Source organism: Schistosoma haematobium, chromosome 2, assembly GCF_000699445.3.
Source record: "Schistosoma haematobium chromosome 2, whole genome shotgun sequence".
Classification (NCBI taxonomy): Eukaryota; Metazoa; Platyhelminthes; class Trematoda; order Strigeidida; family Schistosomatidae; genus Schistosoma; species Schistosoma haematobium.
This window is the reverse complement of record NC_067197.1, coordinates 23,395,303-23,405,019: the sequence shown is the minus strand read 5'-3', so window position 1 is coordinate 23,405,019 and position 9,717 is coordinate 23,395,303.

Below are 9,717 nucleotides of genomic sequence, written 5' to 3'. Positions count from 1 at the left end.
GATGACGCTCTGTGGGACTAAGGTGTATACACATTTTCCGGATTGAATCCTCCAGGGAGTTTCAATTACATGCACTCAGGTTTCAAACGGCACGAAACCTTGGTCCAGCGTTTCCTATCAACCACTTACAAGCACCGCCTTACATCTCAGCACAGTGCACGCGATGTCGAGTCACCTTGACTAATGGCCATACCGAAACTCGATTGATAGAATTCGATCTTCAGTGCGAAGTATCTGACACACATGAAACTAGTCACCAATTAATTTTAAATATGGACCAGTATTTGTCTAGCTGTCCCATACTTTAAGACCACTGGTTGAGCAGGACCTATATTTCCTTAATAAGTGTTGTGCTTCGTGTAGGGTGCTACTTATTTCCACGTATTCCTTTCTTTGGTCATTGACCTGTCTTTCCATTACCGTCAACATTGTGAATAATGCCACTAGTTGGTAACAGACTGAATCCATCCTATCTTCTGCTTTCAAGAATAGAGGGAGTACCCTGTGTCCACTCTTTTGACTGTGACTTTAGTATGTGTTTCAACAGGTCACACACTGGCATTATTTTGGTTTCAGTATCCTTAATAAAATAGGGAGTGGCCTACTGAATTTGCCATTCTACGCGAGATAAAATATCCGGAATATACCTCCATCAAAGCACGTGAATGCTCGATAGAGTGACCATAACATTATAGAACCTTTGGAACTTCTGCACTGAAATGCATAGTTGCTTTCTTGTCATTACCGTGAATTACTATTGGATCTTCTTGTTCTTATATTCATGGATGAGGTGTATCATTGGTAGTATAATTGTCACCACTGGTGAGTACAATGTTCACTGGCCCATTCCTTTTATAATCAACTTCTAAATCCCAACCTCTGGACGGTTGTTTTAATTAGACTTGGAGAACAAGATGATCAATATAACTAAGTATTGTTTTCTAAAATTGTTCGTTATCTTCGAACAGTGCCGTCAACAAATAAGTTTTGGTAATTCACTGACATATCTGACCAAATATCCCACTACCTTCACCATAACCTATGACTTCGTGACCATACAACATCGCAGCAGAGTACAAATGTGCACAGACAAACCTTTGATTTCATGGCACGACCAATTCATTTGTTCAGATCTTTATAATCATAACGACACTGCCGTATTAGCTAAAGAGACGAGTCGCATTGCATACTCTTAATAATGACATACTTAAACCTTAAAAACTACTTTAAAAATGATCGATAGTGGTTAAATGAACCACTCCACAACTTGTATTCGGAATAAAATTTATTAAAAGAAATGTTATCACAGATGGGAATAGGTAATGCTCAATAAACCTCTGGTGCTTTTTCCAGACATTTGTTTCTCTACAAGTCCCTTCAGAAGCACCGGGCTGTTAGTAGAGAACTGAAGACATTTGGCTGATTAAAACGTTTATATTAAATATTATTGGTTTCACAGTGTTTTTGGATGTATTTTTGTTTTACCCAACTTCTGAACTTGTTTGTTCATATCATTATTTTCTGACATTTTGGTTTCTCTTTGTCTCTAGTTTAACATTCGGGAGTTTTCGCCCCGTGAACCTACAAGATTGAAGGTTTGCTTTGTAATTGTTATAATTATTGTTGTTAGAAAGACATTTGGGTCGACTTTTTTTAAATTGCGAATAAACTTTGGTACCTAAATTGGAGTTTGGTTCTATTGTTAATCTGAGTTCGTAAATTGCAAATAGATCGATATACCATACTTCAATAACGGGAATGAGCAAAACCTTGGGTGTAACAGGGCTATTTTCGTTTTCTCTCGAAATATTGATAATTATGATGTTACTGTTCCTGATAGATGGTATTCTGTAGATCATCATTCCAGTTGACATATGTCAATGAACGAAGTAAACTCGGGTTGTGCCTGAATGTTATGACCTAGCTTATGTCGAAGTTAAAACTTGCAGTCATTACCTAACATATATCACTTTTACGTGGTATTGGTAGTCTGTGGCTGCTTTGCTAGGTGTGTGAGATGAGCGCGACATTACTGCGGAAATGTCTCGGTAAGAACAGATTGCAGACACATAAAGAGCAAAAACTGATGAATGGGCTAGTCCATAGCACACAAATGATTGATCACCGTTGGTCACCCTTAACCTTGACGATGCTTGCTAGATAGTCGAATGGTCACTGGTCTGTCATCTAACGCAAAATGATGTAACCTAAATGATGACTTGGGTAGGGATCAGTGAATTTTCCTTAGCCTTACAATTATAAGATCTACCCACTCCACCAAAAAGGAAGTAGGAACTCTGAATGATGTCCACATCACACCTCTGAAATAGATTATCTCGAAGACAGCAGAGAACTCTATAATCATCTTAGCATTGGTCCGTAACCAGACGACCTTTAGCGCCGAATATGTAGTTACTTAAAAGATTTATATTCCGAAACTGACGCGGAGAAAAAGTTTATAATGGATAACGCGGGAACATTCAATTCATTTTAATCGGATGGCATGACTCAGCTACGCAGACGTTGTCATTCTCGTGTAACGTATCTCTTTTACTCATACTAAATACATTGTTCTATCTTCAGCCTAAATGTGTTCTCCATCCTATATTGGCGGTTCTTACGATAGAACGAGTAAGTGTAGACAATAATAAGACTTCTACGGAAGATCTTATAGATTAGGTAGTCACATCTATAATATCTACAACTTTAGGATCAGGTCTATTATTATCATACCACTAATAACGACGCAGACCATAATTCTACAGATCTACCAGGACACCACAACTTACTGGTTAGTGTAAACAAACGGATGTCGGGCTCCACCGGTGCAATTTGTCTTGACAAAGAGTAAGAAGAAATAGGGCTGGAAAAATCATACGGGTGGAATGATGATGCCCCAGCAATTATAAAGATGCAAAAAATACGTCTACTTGTTTTCTGCAGTAGGAAACATTACATCACTTTATTTATTAATTCTTACGAACTGTGGGTTGGTCGCACTGTCAACGTCAGCGTTAAGACTAGTCGAAAAATATCGTTCATGCGATGACAATATAGTAGTATGCCACGGCAATACAATGGGCAGTTCTCCGACTTCATAGTAATGATTAGTCAGTTGTGGTGAAGACAATACGAATGTTTTATCTGAATATGAAATTGAGAGTGAAGCTACGCATGGGGATTGAATGAGTTGGAGAACTTGTTACTATTTACCGCGAACTCAATCTCTATCAACTCGGCCATTCGTAAGAGAACTCGAGATGTGCATATATATGAACATGAGTCTGGGGAAAAACCTGACTATTTCGTGACATTTTGGTGTGAAGGGGAGAGTGAAGGCGTTTTGCCGTTAGTCCAACAAACTCCATCACATTGAGTAGTGATTTAGAGCAGCCACGAAAGTATGTACTTCATCCAGGGAATTCGGACACCAGTGTAAAGCTATTTTTGGCACGTCTGTCTAGGAATATAGGGAGAATACCTCAATATATGTATTTCCTATTGATTATTCCCCCTGTAGTTCTGTTGTATGTAATGTTTCCTTCACTGATGTCTATATTTTCGAATACTAGTTCCCCCTATAGTGGCTGATTGAAACTATCATTACTATCTTATTTACAGATTCTGACTTTAAAAAACTTGTTGATTTTATTACGTTTCTAATAACTGTTTTGCCTTGGTTCTACCCACCACTGTTTTATGGCTGGTTTCCCTTGGAACTGCTGTATTTAATTTGTCACTTTGTGAATCGATTATATCTGATCCATGATGTTGATCTAAAGCAACGTTCTCTGTTTGTTTGTGGAACGTTTGGTATTAGTGAACGGTAGTTAGTTTTATTTTTTTTAGAATCATTACTTTCTAGTTTATTTCCCAACCTCGGAGCTGATTGTGCTGGCAAAAGTGAGCGAGTTTTGTCAAGTGTCTGTATCCATTTAAAAAGCACCTTTCAAGAACAATTACTTTAACTTGTACATGAAATTTTTCTCAGTACATCTTCTGCATCCCCTGTACCAATTTTTACGCCATTCACGTCACCGTATGGAAGTTATTAGCTTTTATCGTTCTTGGAATTATTGAAGTTTATAGAGTGTTACTTTTATACTATCAAGTATACAGTCATACTCAGGCAGTCTGTGTTCAGACGTGATAGTTGTTAACACAAATTTTCACGCATGTGAATTCTCACTTACGCCGTTTCGGATAAAAAAGTAGCTTGAATTTTTCCGTATTTCGTCAACAACATGCTCTCAGATTTAACTTTGTACACATACGTTGATAACTGCCTGAACGCCGTCACTTCGTCACCTAGACTTAGAACTCAAAGGACTCTAAAAATATGATATTACTGTGAGCATACAGGGTGTTTGACTAGGGACTCGAATATTTGATTTTCACAGATAAGGAACTGACGCCAAAAGTATTCTACTACTGGCCATATTTGAAAGTGAAGATATAAGAGTGCTCCTGCATCAATTTATAATGACGCACGGCAGAGCAGGTATCCCTTAGGATTCCTTACACACTATATAGGTGTTCTGGATAAGTTTGTCATAAACTGAGATCTCTGCTCAGCGGTCAAATTCTGTAAACACGCAGGTTCGGACGGTCATTCACAAATCAACAGTATGGTCGTAGGATCCCATCGAATGTCGAAGATTTTTTTTCGGCACCAGAGAGATACCTTCATTCCTTGTACAAAGCATGAGCAATGCAGCGAAAGCAAACGTTATGTGTCCATGAAATGACCTCTCGACTTCCAGCAGAATATATAGATCTCATATTAAATTGTCATAAGTGTAGCCGATATCAGCTGAGGATGTAAAATTAAGTTCCTTACCCCAAATTTTAACCCTAACTCGCCGTACTAATTTGTAATCCTTTTTGATGCTAGTAATTTGAAGAGTTGTTTCAAGGTCATTTCACCTCCACCCGAAGGTCATTCGTAGGTTATGCTCTAGCCGCAGTTTTAGCTGATGTTACGTTAATGTACAGTTTTTATAAGTTAAATTCACTCGATCAGATGTTATGAATTAAACTGGTCCATCCACATACATACTAGTTCACTTATAAAGCATTTTTCAGATCACCGCTTGTTCATATATGAACAAACAGTGACTACGTGTAATCATATAGATTCATCAGTATCACGTATTATTGTTTAAGAACGGTGAAAGTCTAGACAACATGAAATGACTTAAGTTATCTAGGGAAACGTAAAAGGGGAAATGGACGCGAACTAAAGCAGAAATAAAGTTGACCATAGAGTAAATAAAGAAGAAAAGTCGATTTCCCCCCTGAAGTCTATTATTTAGGAGGAATTTCGACAATAATGTTTGGAGAACTATGTTATATAGGTGTTGATACACCTAAGTCCATATGTTACATTGAACTGTTCGGAAGAGTATCAAATTCTCCGCGTTAGTAAGAACTTTTTTACTCAAACGAAAAAATAAATTTCTAGTAATGACGAATATCATCCACAAAATGCTCAATGTTTTTCCTACCGTCAGGGTGTCTTATGTACTTCAACATGGTTACTTAGGCAGCCATTTTTAAAAAGGTTTTATAACTTCCACAAATTGTAGTAAATTCCTTCAAAAAACAGGGTTCATGCTAAAGTGGACAGGAAGTTAAGCAGTTTCCCAAACTTGACAACTGGTAATTCACTTTAGATCGATTAGACCTAAACTTACCAATTAAAATTCTACCTCCTTTAGTATACTGATGCATACCTTGGGAGCAGCACTTGTTACAATTCTATTATTCAGAGATGTTGGAAACTAACATAATACTATATTACTAAATAACGTTACTTGTAAACTGTTTGGTAAGGGTGAGAAGGGAAAATCTGGTGGTTAATTATTTTAAGATTCACTTTCCAATATCTATATCTTTGGGATGACCATTAAAATGAGCCCTTCTCCACTATAAACAAACAGTATTCACTACTCCCCAAACTTTTTATTGTAATTTAGTTGCTGCGGCAAATAATGACTTTACTGAAGTTTGAAAAAGACTATCTCGGCATACACATATGGTTTCAATTCTACTTGAACAATTTATGAAATTTTGAGGAATTAAACATTTTGTTTGTAGAAAGTATCGTTATTTTAATCACAATTTGCAGGTGAAAATGGCGAACTTCTTTTTTCGCTTTTAGGAATACGACAACAAGTGTATTACCGTATATTCCAAACAATACTAAGATCAATATGATATGGGAAAAGGTACAGTACAATCCGACTTACATGATTTATTTATTTTCACCATCATAGACACCAGTATGAAACCAAATCAATGGGAATAAACATGGCATGTAGTAGTAAATGCCGTAAAAATAATTTAGGCTTTATTGAGGATACGATACAACTTGTAGTAATTAAACTGAATAGTCCATTTCTATTTCATTAGAAGTCGAATGACTTAAAAACTATCTTACAATTGCTTACATTTTAAGTAGCAACTATTCGTATTTGTTAGCGTTTGTTGTTTTTTACATGAGTTTGTTATTTCACTGGGAAGGAAACTCTTGCTGGCCATTTGTTTTGCTTTTTGAAATCAGTTCATTATGCTTTCGTCAGTAGTTTGATTACTTGAACAGTTTTTTAGTCAAACCCACCGTCTATCAGTATTATACTCATCCTAACAACCAAAACGGTTCAATCACAGAACCTAAAATACTTTATTATAATAGCTACAGGCGTCGTATCCTAAACCAACTGGGAAACTCTAATATATATTATCTAGATAGAGTCTTAGTTTTATTTGCATTTATCATCACTCTTTCATTCACCCCTTTTTCAGATCAACTGATGGGCGATTCACTGTATTAAATGGAGGAGCATTTGCTAGTCCGTAAAAATACACACATTTACGGATGGTAAATCATGCGCGAAGAATTATTGCAGGTATCTTTCGTTAAAAAGTAAATCAAGCTTTCGTGTAGAAATTACATTCTCTTCAGGAACGCAAACGTCTTATGTGTTCTCGTTCGACGAAGATCCGAGAAGTTGAATTAAAAGGAAAATAATTAACGATGGTTAGTAATTTCTTAGTGTAGTGACTAGAGTTTTCCACATATAGTTCTAGAAATTGTGCCAAAATCATCAGCGACTACTACATGCCTCCGGGCAATTGAATTCGAGGTAAATAAGCAGGATATAACTCTGCGACCTTGGAAACAAAGAAAATTGAAGTCAGTGGATTCGACAAATAAGACGGTATAATAATTTTTCTTCCACTAACGATAATATGATAGTAAAATTCATTCATACTTTCCACTAATAGACTTGGTTGTTTTCATCAGTATATATATATATATATATATATATATATATATATATATATATATATATATATGATAATTGAAATACAAAGAGATATAACCATCAGTGCTTATGTCTGACCTTTATTAACAGTCAAAGCTATCGGAGTGTATATGATTTCAGTGCTCACTCAGTAAATAGTCAATCATGAATTCCTGTTCATTCTAACTCATACTAGAATCATGGTAGCATTTTCATTCTTTGTGTGTCACATTTCGTCAGTAGTTCAATACATGACTCTGAAAATATTAAGCTTTAAAGTATATCAGTCAGTCAGCTACAACGTAGTACCAGGCACATTTATGCATCGGTCCAAGTTGCCATACCTCATTAACACAACAAGATGGACACCGGATTCATAAAAGTAGTTAATTCAGAGGTGGTAATATATAAAAGAAAGATTGCAATAAGGATATAGTACAGGAAGAAAGAATTAGTTCGTAGAAAGAAAATTATGAAGCAATTTTAATCTCTTAGTTTAAGAGGAGATAGAGAGTGTATACACCGACGCCATTGTGATCGATTCTGAGCCATGTCACCAAGAGTCTCCAACCATTGGTTACGATAGTCACGCGGACCCCAACCAGGTAATCTGCATCTACCAACATGGCTCAGACCAGAAGTTAGTGACTTCAAGCACTGATGCCACGTTTTGGTTCGGCCGCCCCTAACTTTCTTCCAACCATCCCGAACAGCGGTTAGCATTGCACGTCGTGGTAATCGGTGTTCGGGCATACATAACACGTGGCCCAACTATCTCAGTCGGTGAAGATTCACAACCTCATCGACTGATTTACCATCCTTACCTAATACCCTGCGTCGAACCTCACTATTACTTACCCGGTGATCCCAGCAGTCAGTCAGTACAACGTAGAACTTCGTACGTACGTACATCAGTTCGAGTTGTCACACCACCTTAGCACAGAGATGCAGTTGTTGATTCAAATCCCGTAGTGGTAGAGGTAGCAAGAGTATAAGCAGTAATCGGGAAGATTAGGGTTTGGAGATGTTATTTAAAGAGTATAATCCAGTGAAATAAATTTGGAAAGAGGAAAAAAGGGACATGAAGAATTCAGAAGATTAGAATTTGGGAGAACACAAAGAGTGGATGCGCCTGCGCCATTGTAAACGATCCCAGCAGACGCCAGCAATATTTTTGAGGCATATGTGGTCAAATACTAGTAGCTTACGAGTGTCTTCTACTCTTAATGGCCATGTTTCGCTGCCGTAAATTAAAACAGAACGGACTGCCGCGCAGTGTACTCGTCCTTTTATTGATAGACGGATATCTCGCCTTCGCCATAGGTGACGCAAGTTGGCAAAAGCCAAACGAGCTTTTCGAATCCGTGCTGAAATTTTGTCAGACACCAACCCATTAGGGCTGATCAGACTTCCAAGATAAGTAAAGTTGTCAACGCGTTCGACTACTTCACTCCCTATCCTCAGTTCAGGTGTTGACGCAGACCAGTCCTGAAGCAACAACTTGCATTTAGAGGGAGAGAAGCGCATTCCAAACATAATGGCATTGTTGCTCAGTGCTACCAGAAGACTCTGCATTTTATCAGCGTCTTCACCAAACAGGACTATGTCATCCGCGTATTCTAAGTCGATAAGTGAACCTGGAAGGAGATCAATACCCGAGAATTCAGTCGACGAGAATGTTATTTCCATCAATAGGTCTATGATGAAGTTAAACAGAAATGGAGAAAGTGGACAGCCTTGACGGACACCACTTGAGGTTGCAAAAGCAGATGACGGTTCGCCATAAGCTCTGACTCGATTGGTAGTGTTCGAGTAAAGAGCCTTCACAAGGTTTATGTACTTCTGAGGTACGCCTTTCAATGACAGACACTGCCACAGAATCTCGCGGTCTACCGAATCAAATGCTGCTTTTAAGAGCAGATGAGGGTGTCGTCTTTTTCCGAAATAGTCTGACTTACACTTATTAATTCCAGTTTCTTTTATTAGTCTGTAGAGCTGTCTTGTGTTCCCTATAGCTGCCGCCTTTTCCATCTCCTTTGCTTTCGTTGCCCACCACTGCTCGAAGTCGTTCCTTAGACTTTTCCTAACCTAGATCTGATTTGTTTTCGCTCTCCATCGTGTTCAGAGCCTGATGGAATGGGTTTACGAGAATCCATCAGTGCAATAGACCTTGAGGAAATCCATTGGTTCTTTGTTACCCTGTGGTTTAAATCACTGATAGATGTCACTGCTGTTTCCACAGCTGTTTGTATAGCTTTCCAAGCAACATCTGGGTCAGCCTAGTTTTCAGAACTACCTAAGTGTGACCTCAGTTGTTCCTGGAACCTACTTTTGGTTTTCTCGCTACTCAATTCAGTTCTAATGGGTCTTTTTAGTGTGGCTTTTTGCGTACAGTGAGGGGCAGGCA